Source organism: Papio anubis, chromosome X (assembly GCF_008728515.1).
Source record: "Papio anubis isolate 15944 chromosome X, Panubis1.0, whole genome shotgun sequence".
NCBI lineage: Eukaryota > Metazoa > Chordata > Mammalia > Primates > Cercopithecidae > Papio > Papio anubis.
The window spans coordinates 5,348,031-5,357,414 of NC_044996.1; positions in this window are offsets into that span (position 1 = coordinate 5,348,031).

The following is a 9,384-nucleotide window of genomic DNA, read 5'->3' on the forward strand; positions in this document are numbered from 1 at the left end:
AAAAAATAAAAATAATTAAGACAATTTCAAGGAGAATCAGGTCTCAGAATCTTCTCTAAATAATGAAGAATGTTATCACAAGAAAATTATGGTTTACATATACTTTCCTCTATTTGAAGCTTTGTTAAAAGTCGTTGCTTCTGAACAACTGTTAGAAAAACATTCTCATATTGACGTGAGACATTTCAACTAGTCTTATCTATTTAAAGAAGTAACTTTTAGAGGCCAACACAGGCAGATCATCTGAGGTAAGGAATTCGAGACCAGCCTGGCCAACATGGTGAAATCCCGTCTCTACTAAAAATACAAAAATTGGCTGGGCGTGGTGGTGGGCGCCTGTAATCCCAGCCACTCAGGAGGCTAAGGTAGAATTGCTTGAACCTGGGAGGCGGAGGCTGCAGTGAGCTGAGATTGCACCACTGCGCTCCAGCCTGGGCGACAAAGTGAGATTCTACCTCAAAAATTTAAACAAAAAGTAAATTTAGTTCCATCAACCTCATTTATTATTTTTCTATAATTTCTGAAATTTATTTTTGATGTTCATATATATATATATATTTCTTTTTTTGAGATGGAGTCTCACTCTGTCATCCAGGCTGGAGTGCAGTGGCGTGATCTTGGCTCACTGCAACCTCCGCCTCTTGGGTTCAACCGATTCTCCTGCCTCAGCCTCCTGAGTAGCTGGGATTGCAGGTGCCCACCACCACGCCCAGCTAATTTTTGTATTTTTAGTAGAGACAGGGTTTCACTACATTGGCCAGGCTGGTCTTGAACTCCTGACCTCATGATCCACCTGCCTCGGCCTCCCAAAGTGCTGGGTATCATCCATATATTTTTCTTGGCCTTAGGTTAATTTACTTTTTTTTCTCATTATATAAGATCAAAGTTTAGATTTTTTGTTTGAATCTTTTCTTACATTCTAATATAAGCATTGATCTAGGCACTACTTTACCTGAATTCCACAAATTTTTAAACATGAAAGTTACGTTTTAATTTATTCGGAAATATTTTCTAACTTTCCTCAAGAATTTTTTTGAAACATGGATCACTAAAACTATGTTATTTTAAAAACTACAGGTATCTCGTTTGTTATATTTTTAATTTTATCCCGCTAAGGATTTTAAAAATATACTTAGTACATATTCAATTACTTTAAATTAGTTATGGGTTGATTTGTGATTTATTTTGGTAAAACTTCCACATATACTTGAAAATCTTGTATATTCTGCTGCTTTGCTGTGGCGCATTCAGCAAAAGCCAATCAGCTTGACTTGGTTCATTTTGTTGTTCAGGTCCTTCCATAACTTTGAGGACTTTCTGTCTAGTTCATTTATCATTTACTCAGAGAGGAGTGTTGGAGTATCAAAATATGATGGTAGATTTGACTATTTGTCCTTTCAGTTCTATCAGATGATGTTTTGTGTATTTTGAAGCTCTGCTTTTAGGTGAATTAACAGTTGTTAGGATTATTATGTCTTATTTGTTAAGTGACTATTTTTTATCATTGCATAATGTCCCTATTTATCCATGGCAATTTTCCTTCTTATAAAGTCAAAAAATTAAGTAATATAGTCACTGTAGCTTACTTTTTAATTTTATTCTCTAAAATATCAAATACTAAAATTCTTTTCTTTTCTTTTGGTGTCCAGTTCTATGGGTTTTAGCCCATGTGTTAATTCATGGAACCAAAATTACTATCATAATACAATTTCATCACATTCCTCCCCCAAAACACCCCCTCCACCTGCTATTACAGTCAATCCCATCCCTCCACCACTAACTCTAGTATCCACTCATTTGCACACCATCATTTCAGTTTTCTCTTTCAAGAAGGTCACATAAACAGAATAATAGAAGTCAGGCATGTTTGGCACTTGTTCTTGTGGGGCAGTCGGGATTCTGGAATACTTTGGCTTTTGGGGTAGTCAGGCTTGTGGAGCAGTTGTGTTTCTGGTGTACTAGGCCTTGTGTGGTAGCCCGCTTGTGGGGCAGTTTGGCTTTTGGGGCATTCAGGCTTTTGGTGCACTAGGGCTTTTGGGGTAGTCAGTATCGTCGGGCACTCAGGCTTGTGGGCCAGTCCGGCTTGTAGGGCACTCAGGCCTGTGGAAAAGTGAGGCTTCTGGAGCACTAGGACTTGTGGTGCAGTCAAGCTTCTGGGACAGTTGGGCTTGTGGGGCAGTTGGCTTGTGGGACAGTTGGGCTTGTGGGGCAGTTGGCTTGTGGGACACTCCGGCTTGTGGGGCAGTCAGGTTTGTGGAGCACTCAGGCTTTTGGAGCACTAGGGCTTGTGGGGCAGTTGGGATCGTTTAGCAGTTGGGATTCTGGAGAACTAGCGTTTGTAGGGCACCTGGGCTTATGGGGCAGTCAGGCTTGTGAAGCAGAGGTTTGTGGGGCTTTCAGGCTTGTGGGGCATTCAAGCTTTTGGGGCAGTTGGGCTTCTGGAGGACTCAGGCTTGTGGGGAACTAAGGCTTGTGGAGCACTCAGGCTTGTCAGGCTGTCACGTTTGTGGGGCAGTCAGGCTTGATGGTCAGTCAGGCTTTCAGGACAGCTGGCATGTGATGCAGTCAGGCCTGTGGGGCAGTCAGGTTTGTAAGCAGTTGGCTTGTGGGGCAATGGAGCTTGTGGGGAAGTTGTGATTCTGGAGAACTAGGGCATGTGTGGCAGATGGGCATGTGGGGCACTCGTTCTGCTCTTTTGCCTTCCTTTTTGTCTTTTCATATCAGTTTTGAAAGCATCTATTTTCATTTTTTTCTGGCTTTCTTCTTGTTTCCTCAGCCATGTCCTGTCTATTGATGAGTTAATCAAAGTCATTCTTCATTTTTGTAACAGTGGGGATTTTGGGGTTCTTTTTTTTTTTTTCTTTTGAGAAAGGGTCTCACTTTTTCACCCAGGCTGAGTGCAGTGGCACTGAGTGTGAGTCACAGCTCACTGCAGCCTTGACCTCACTGGCTCAAGTGATCCTCCCACCTCAGCCTCCCAAGTAGCTGGGACTACAAGCATGCACCACTCTGCCCAGCTAATTTTTGAATTTTCGTAGAGATAGAGTCTTGCAACTTTACCCAGACTGGTCTCAAACTCCGGATGTAAGCAATCCTCCTGCAATCCTCCCGCCTTGGCCTCCCAAAGTGCGAGGATGAACAGGCATGGGCCACTGTACCTGCCCTGGTTTCATTTTTTTCTAATAAAACATTTTTATTTTGGTAAAATACACGTAAAATTGACCCTGCTAACCATTTTAAAAGTATACTTCAGTGGTATTAAGCTCATTCATATTTTTATGCAACCATTACCACCGTTCATCTCAAGAACTTGTTTCCTGTGGCAAAAGTGAAACACTCCACCCACTAAACATTAGCTCCCCATTCCCTCTTATCCCAAAGCCCTGACAACTACCTTTCTTCTGTCTGTATGAATTTGACCATTCTAAGTACTTCATGTAAGTAGAATCATAAAGTAATTCCTTTTTTTGTGACTAAATTATTTCACTTAGCCTAATGTCCTCAAGGTTCATCCATGTTGTATACTATTCCACAATTACCTACCTTTTTAAGGATGAATAATATCACATTGTATGTATATATTACATTTTTCTTATTCATTCATTTATCAATGAATTCCTGGAAAATCTTTCTCATAGATCTCTTCCTGTCCACACCTCATGTGCAGTTCTCATATGTGGGCTGACTGTGACTCCAGGCTTGGAGGTACCAGAGGAAAACATGGTACAGGAATTTTCACTACCATATTGATCTTACTTCAAGTCTGGTTTCTTTCCCCAATGCTCTTGTTACTATTTACTTTTTAGAAACCTAACCATTTTGTTTTAGAACAGAGTTGGATTTACAGAAAAACTGCATAGATAGGACTCAAGGGTTTTCTTCACAAAATGGGTGGAACAATAGAATCTATCTCAAAGGGGAGTGGTGAGGATTAAATTGGATGTTTGCAAACCATTGAGAACAGGCCTTGAGACCTAAGAAGCACTTAAGCAGGCTTGTCCATGATGATCCTTCTCAGCAGTGTCCTAATCTGAAATTCCCTGGAGTGGGAGATGGAAGGGATGGATAGGTGTGTCAGGGTCCCCAAAATGAAATGGGGGACCCCAAACCACTGAATCAGGTCCAGTAGCTCACTAGGAGAGCTCATAGGACTCATGATATAGTCCTACCCATGACTACAACTTACTACAGTGAAAGGATACCAAGCACAATCAGCAAAGGGAAAGGGTGCACAGGGAGAAGTGCAGGAGACCAGACACAGGTTTCCAGAGTCATCTCATCTCCCAGTAGGGTCACACAGAATGCACTTAATTCCCCCACGACAAGGTGTGACCACACATGTAAAATGCTGCCAACCAGTGGAACTCACCCATGAGTTGGACTTGGCACTGGTCACACAAGTAGTTCTTCCTAGGATGAACCAAAATTCCAGACTCCCAGGAGGAAAGCAGTGTGAAGCTTTTTGTTTGCATAAGCAGCTTGGGTATAGTGAGCCACTGTGATCAGTTCTGAGAAAGGTAGAATCCCTTCCAAATCCAAGTCCTCAGAATCCAGCCAATGGACAACATTGAAAGCAGCAGGCTTTGCCAAAGATAGCAGCGAGGCCTGCTGTGTGAACTCTTTTCTTCACAGTGCACCCCACTGGCCAAGGCATATTATAGGAAAATTATCACAGGACCTGACACAACAGGGTGAAACCAAGCTGCATATAGATGTCACTTGTGCCAGTTAGAGGTCCTGTACTGAACCAGTTAACACAAACCCCATTAACCAAAGAGGTGTATCTTAGACAGCCACGTGGCTTCCCTCTTAAATTTCAGCACTTTTTCTTTATACTTGGCCAATTCAATCAATTGGGGCATCAATTCAGATAAAACACAGCTCTGGACAGGAAGTTTGAGTTGACCTGAAAGCCATCCAGGGCTGAGGCAGTGTCATGACAGGCAGGGCACATAAGCTGTACAATACCCGAGCATACACATGGTCTCCTTGCAAAATTAGAGTGTACTATAGTTTGGGCAACACAAAAGGATGTACCCAAGTAAGGCAGCACAGGTTAACAGTGCCACACTGTGGCCTCCCACTGTAGCACCTCCTGCCAGTCACAGGTTTTCCAGTACAGGCTATATAATCCAGTTTCATCCTTGGTTTCCTTTGCAGATAGTTTGACTTGTGCATGACAGGTCCATAGGATACCAGGAGGTGCTCTGAAGGGAACATGGAGAAGCTGGGGCCACCCCCTCTGTCCCCTAGTCAGTGGGGTCAGGTGTGGTCTCAGGCATGGCCATGATTTTGGATACACAAAACTTGCAGAAGCTTGCAAAGGCAGCATGGGGTGTTTTCCTTCAGCAAGAGGAGAAAGCTTTCAGGATCAGTTCTGAAACACCAAGACCACAATGCCTTCATGCCTTCTCCCACACCTCTCCAGATGTCTCATTCTCTTTTTACTCCATCCTTATAAAATCAGCATGGTCCACTCAACAATAAAAGCTTTATATTGCTTCAATCATCTCTTACCCTCCCCCTGGCCTTCTTGCCTGGCAGGGCTATATTAAAGACAGATGAAACTGTTTTTACAGAAAAACACTGTCATACAGCATCATGAGAACAGAAAGATCCATCATGTTTAGGAAGCAGTCTAGAAGAAATCCTGCATTTCCAAAAGATTCCAAAATGGGTTTACTTCTTTTTATCCTGCTCATTTATGCAGTGAGCAGTGTAGAACAAAAATTTAAAAAATAATAATCCCTCCCTGGGCACAGCTGCATTTGATAATCCTACTGACTGACTTGCGGGCCAGAAGCGAGGAAAGAAAGTAGCCCGACTGTCTGTCCACTTTACCAAACTGAAACTAATGTGGATCATTGGACACAAGTCACCAGCAGTGGACATCACAGAGAGAAGGTCTAAGATTGATCTGCCACAATTGGGCAGAGGGATCACAATCCCTGTTGGGTGCCCTCCATCAATGTGCAGCTTTTGACAGGCATTACCAGTAAAAAATGCCACCTGTCTACATCAAAAATACAGTGTTCATGAGTAGCTCCACTCTAGTTGGCCCCACAAGAGAACAATCCCCTCATCATGGGCATCTGCAAGAGATGCAGACAGTCCAGGACAGCATCTAGGTTGTGACAGTTTCAGACTCCAGAGAGGGGTGTTCAAAACCTACCAGGATCACAGGGTCAAAGACCCCTCCAGTGCATCAAGCTATGCCTGCTTTCTGTTCAGCACAGCTTGACACGAGTCTGAAACAGTCCAGAGTGCACATTTTTGGGTTTTAGCTTAGAGTCAAGACAAGCCTATTGTAATTTGTGACTTCTGGGTTCCAAAACAGTCAGAGTTTTCTACAGCAGCAGGAAAGCTGAGATACTTCAAGACCAGACAACAGCAGCATTCCACGTCCTGGTGAGAAGCTTGCCTGGTGTGCTTTTCTAAGGCCTTCTGGCCTTGTCAGTTTAACAGTCCAAACAGACCCCCTAAAATCATACACCTCAGCTCAGACAACCATCAACCTCTAAGTGTAAGACATCCAAGTTCAGCAGAGTTCATTGCACACTCTGCAGGATTAGGGGGTTGATCAAGAAAAATGCTATGACCAACCAGGGGCAGTACCACACAAACAGCTTTATTGGGTGGTGCTTGGATAGGATGGCAGGAGCGGGGACATCCTCAGAGAAAAAGACTATCTAGAGTTTATGGGTGTGGGATCACCATCAAATGGGGAGGAAGGCAAGAGAACTGCTGAGGGAGATAGAAATTGGAGAAGGAGCTTATGGGTCTAAGTGAGGCGTCTCAGCAGCTAGACAGTATGTTTTGGGGGTCTTCTAACCACAAGGCTCCATCTTATCTATGGTTAGCAGATGTGGGGTGAGGTTTGCCAGGGTATGAAAGCCAGGAAGGCCTCCAATGCCTAACAATCTTCTTGGCTGAGCTATGTTGAAAACAATTTAGAAGTACGCAAATCTGAGTTTTATGCTGGTGGACTTCTGAGCCCTCAGTGTGGAGGAGAAAAACAATAGAGAAATGTCAGTGGTGTTGCAGGAGAGCTGAATTGCTGCAATGCTCTTTGATATCAACATCCCAAGTCTAAACGACAAGCAAGGCTTTCCTCCAACCTAGGGCCTATACACACAGGTCACCTTTGGTGCTTTTATAGAACACAAGCTGAAAACTTCCTTTAAAATCTCTGAAGATGTATCGCTACCTGGAGACTGCCTCTCTTTTCCATATGGACTTCCTTTTTCCAGGGATCCCAAGTGGCAAGAATTATCACCTACAGAAGCTCTATGTCCTATACTTGAGTTTAACATACACACACACACACACACACACACACACACAATGTGTGTGTGTTCAGGCATTAGATATTAATTCAGAATAATTTTAACACAATTCCTCACAAACGTTGCTACGAAAGGCTTTTAAGATACTGTAGAAAAGAAAACCAGCGTATTTTACTCTGAGCAGTAAATTAGGATAAATTAATCAGGATAAATTAATTTGATAAATTAATTAACTAATTTTTAAAAACGTGCATGGCCGGGCGCGGTGGCTCACGCCTGTAATCCCAGCATTTTGGGAGGCCGAGGCGGGCAGACCACGAGGTCAAGAGATTGAGACCATTCTGCCCAACCCCATCTGGTGAAACCCCGTCTCTACTAAAAATACAAAAATTAGCTGGGCATGCTGGTGCGTGCCTGTAATCCCAGCTACTCAGGAGGCTGAGGCAGGAGAATCACTTGAACCCGGAAGGCAGAGGTTGCAGTGAGCCAAGATCACACCACTGCATTCCAGCATGGCTACAGAGAGAGACTCCGTCTAAAAAAAAAAAAAAAAAAGAAAGAAAGAAAAAAGAAAAAAATAAAAGCAAATTATGAGCATCTAGGTGTCCCTGTCTATAGCAAGAGTGGAAAGATGGCTGATAAGCAAACCAAGCAAAGCCTCCTTTAGAAAGACTCATTAACTCAGCGGCCTGTGTGAAACGAACTTCAAGGGATGCCACTGTTGTGGACTAGCCTCCTTCCCTAAGCCCCAGCTGACCAGACCCAACCAGAATGGGGTCACTTGTACTGAATGCCACATAATTATACTGAACTTTCAAAGGGGCCAATTAAAAAAAAATACAAAAATACTCAGAAGATTCAGTCAACCTGAGTCAGTGTTACAAGCATGTCCCCTCATCTTTAACTCTAGAAGGAAAGTAACTTTGAAATGATTGTGTTGGTCAGTTTTGTACTGCTATAAAAGAATACCTGAGGCTGGGTAATTTGTCAAGAAAAGAGGTTCATTTTGACTCCCAGTTCTGCAGGCTGTACAGGAAGCATGGTGTCATCATAGCCTTTTTGTGAGGGCTCAGGAAGCTTCCATTCATGGCAGAAGGCAAAGGAGGAGCTGGCATATCACATGGTGAGTGAGAGAGCAAGCAAGAAAAGGAGGAGCTGCCAAGCTCTTTTAAACAACCAGATCTCATATGAACTCACAGAGAGAGAGAACTCACTCATTATTGTGAGGACAGCAGCCAGTTATTCATAAAGGACCCACCCCCATGACCCAAACACCTCTCCCACTAGGCCCACCTCCAACATTGGAGGTCACATTTCAACATGATATTTGAAGGGCACAAAGTACCTAAGCTGTTTCATTCTGCCCATGTCCCCCCCACAAGTCTCACATCCTTTTCACACTGCAAAATACAAGCATCCCTTCCCAATAGTCCCCCAAAAGTCTCAACTCATTTCAGCATCAACTCAAAATTCCAAAATCTGAGACTCAAGGCACGTTTCTTCCAACTATGAGCCTGTAAGATAAAAAAACAAGTTATTTACTTACAAGATACAATGGTGATCTAGGCATTGGGTAAATACTCCAATTCCAAAAGAGATAAATCAGCCAAAAGAAAGGGGCAACAGGTACCACACAAGTCTGACACCCAGCAGGGCTGTCATTAAATCTTAGAGCTCAAAACGAATCTCCTTTGTCTCCATATTCTGCAACCAGGTCACAGTGATGGAAGGGGTGGGATGCCAAGGCCTTGTGCATACCCATCCCTGTGGCTTTGCAGTTGCAGCTCCCATGGCTGCTCTCAGTGGTTGGAGGTGAGTGCCGGTTGCTTTTCCAGGTTCAGAGTACAAGCTGCTGGTGGCTCTATCATTCTCAGCTGCCTTCCTACAATCCCACTCAGCAGTACCTTGATGAGGACTCTGTGCAGGGGCTCCAACCCCACATTTTCCATGAGCACTGTTCTAGTAGAGTCTCTCTGTAGGAGCTCTACCCTTGTGGCAGGCTTTTCCCTGGCAACCCAGGCTTTTCAACACATACATCCTCTGAAATCTAGGTGGAAGCTGTCAAGCCTCTTTCACTCTTGCATTCTGTTCTCCTGCA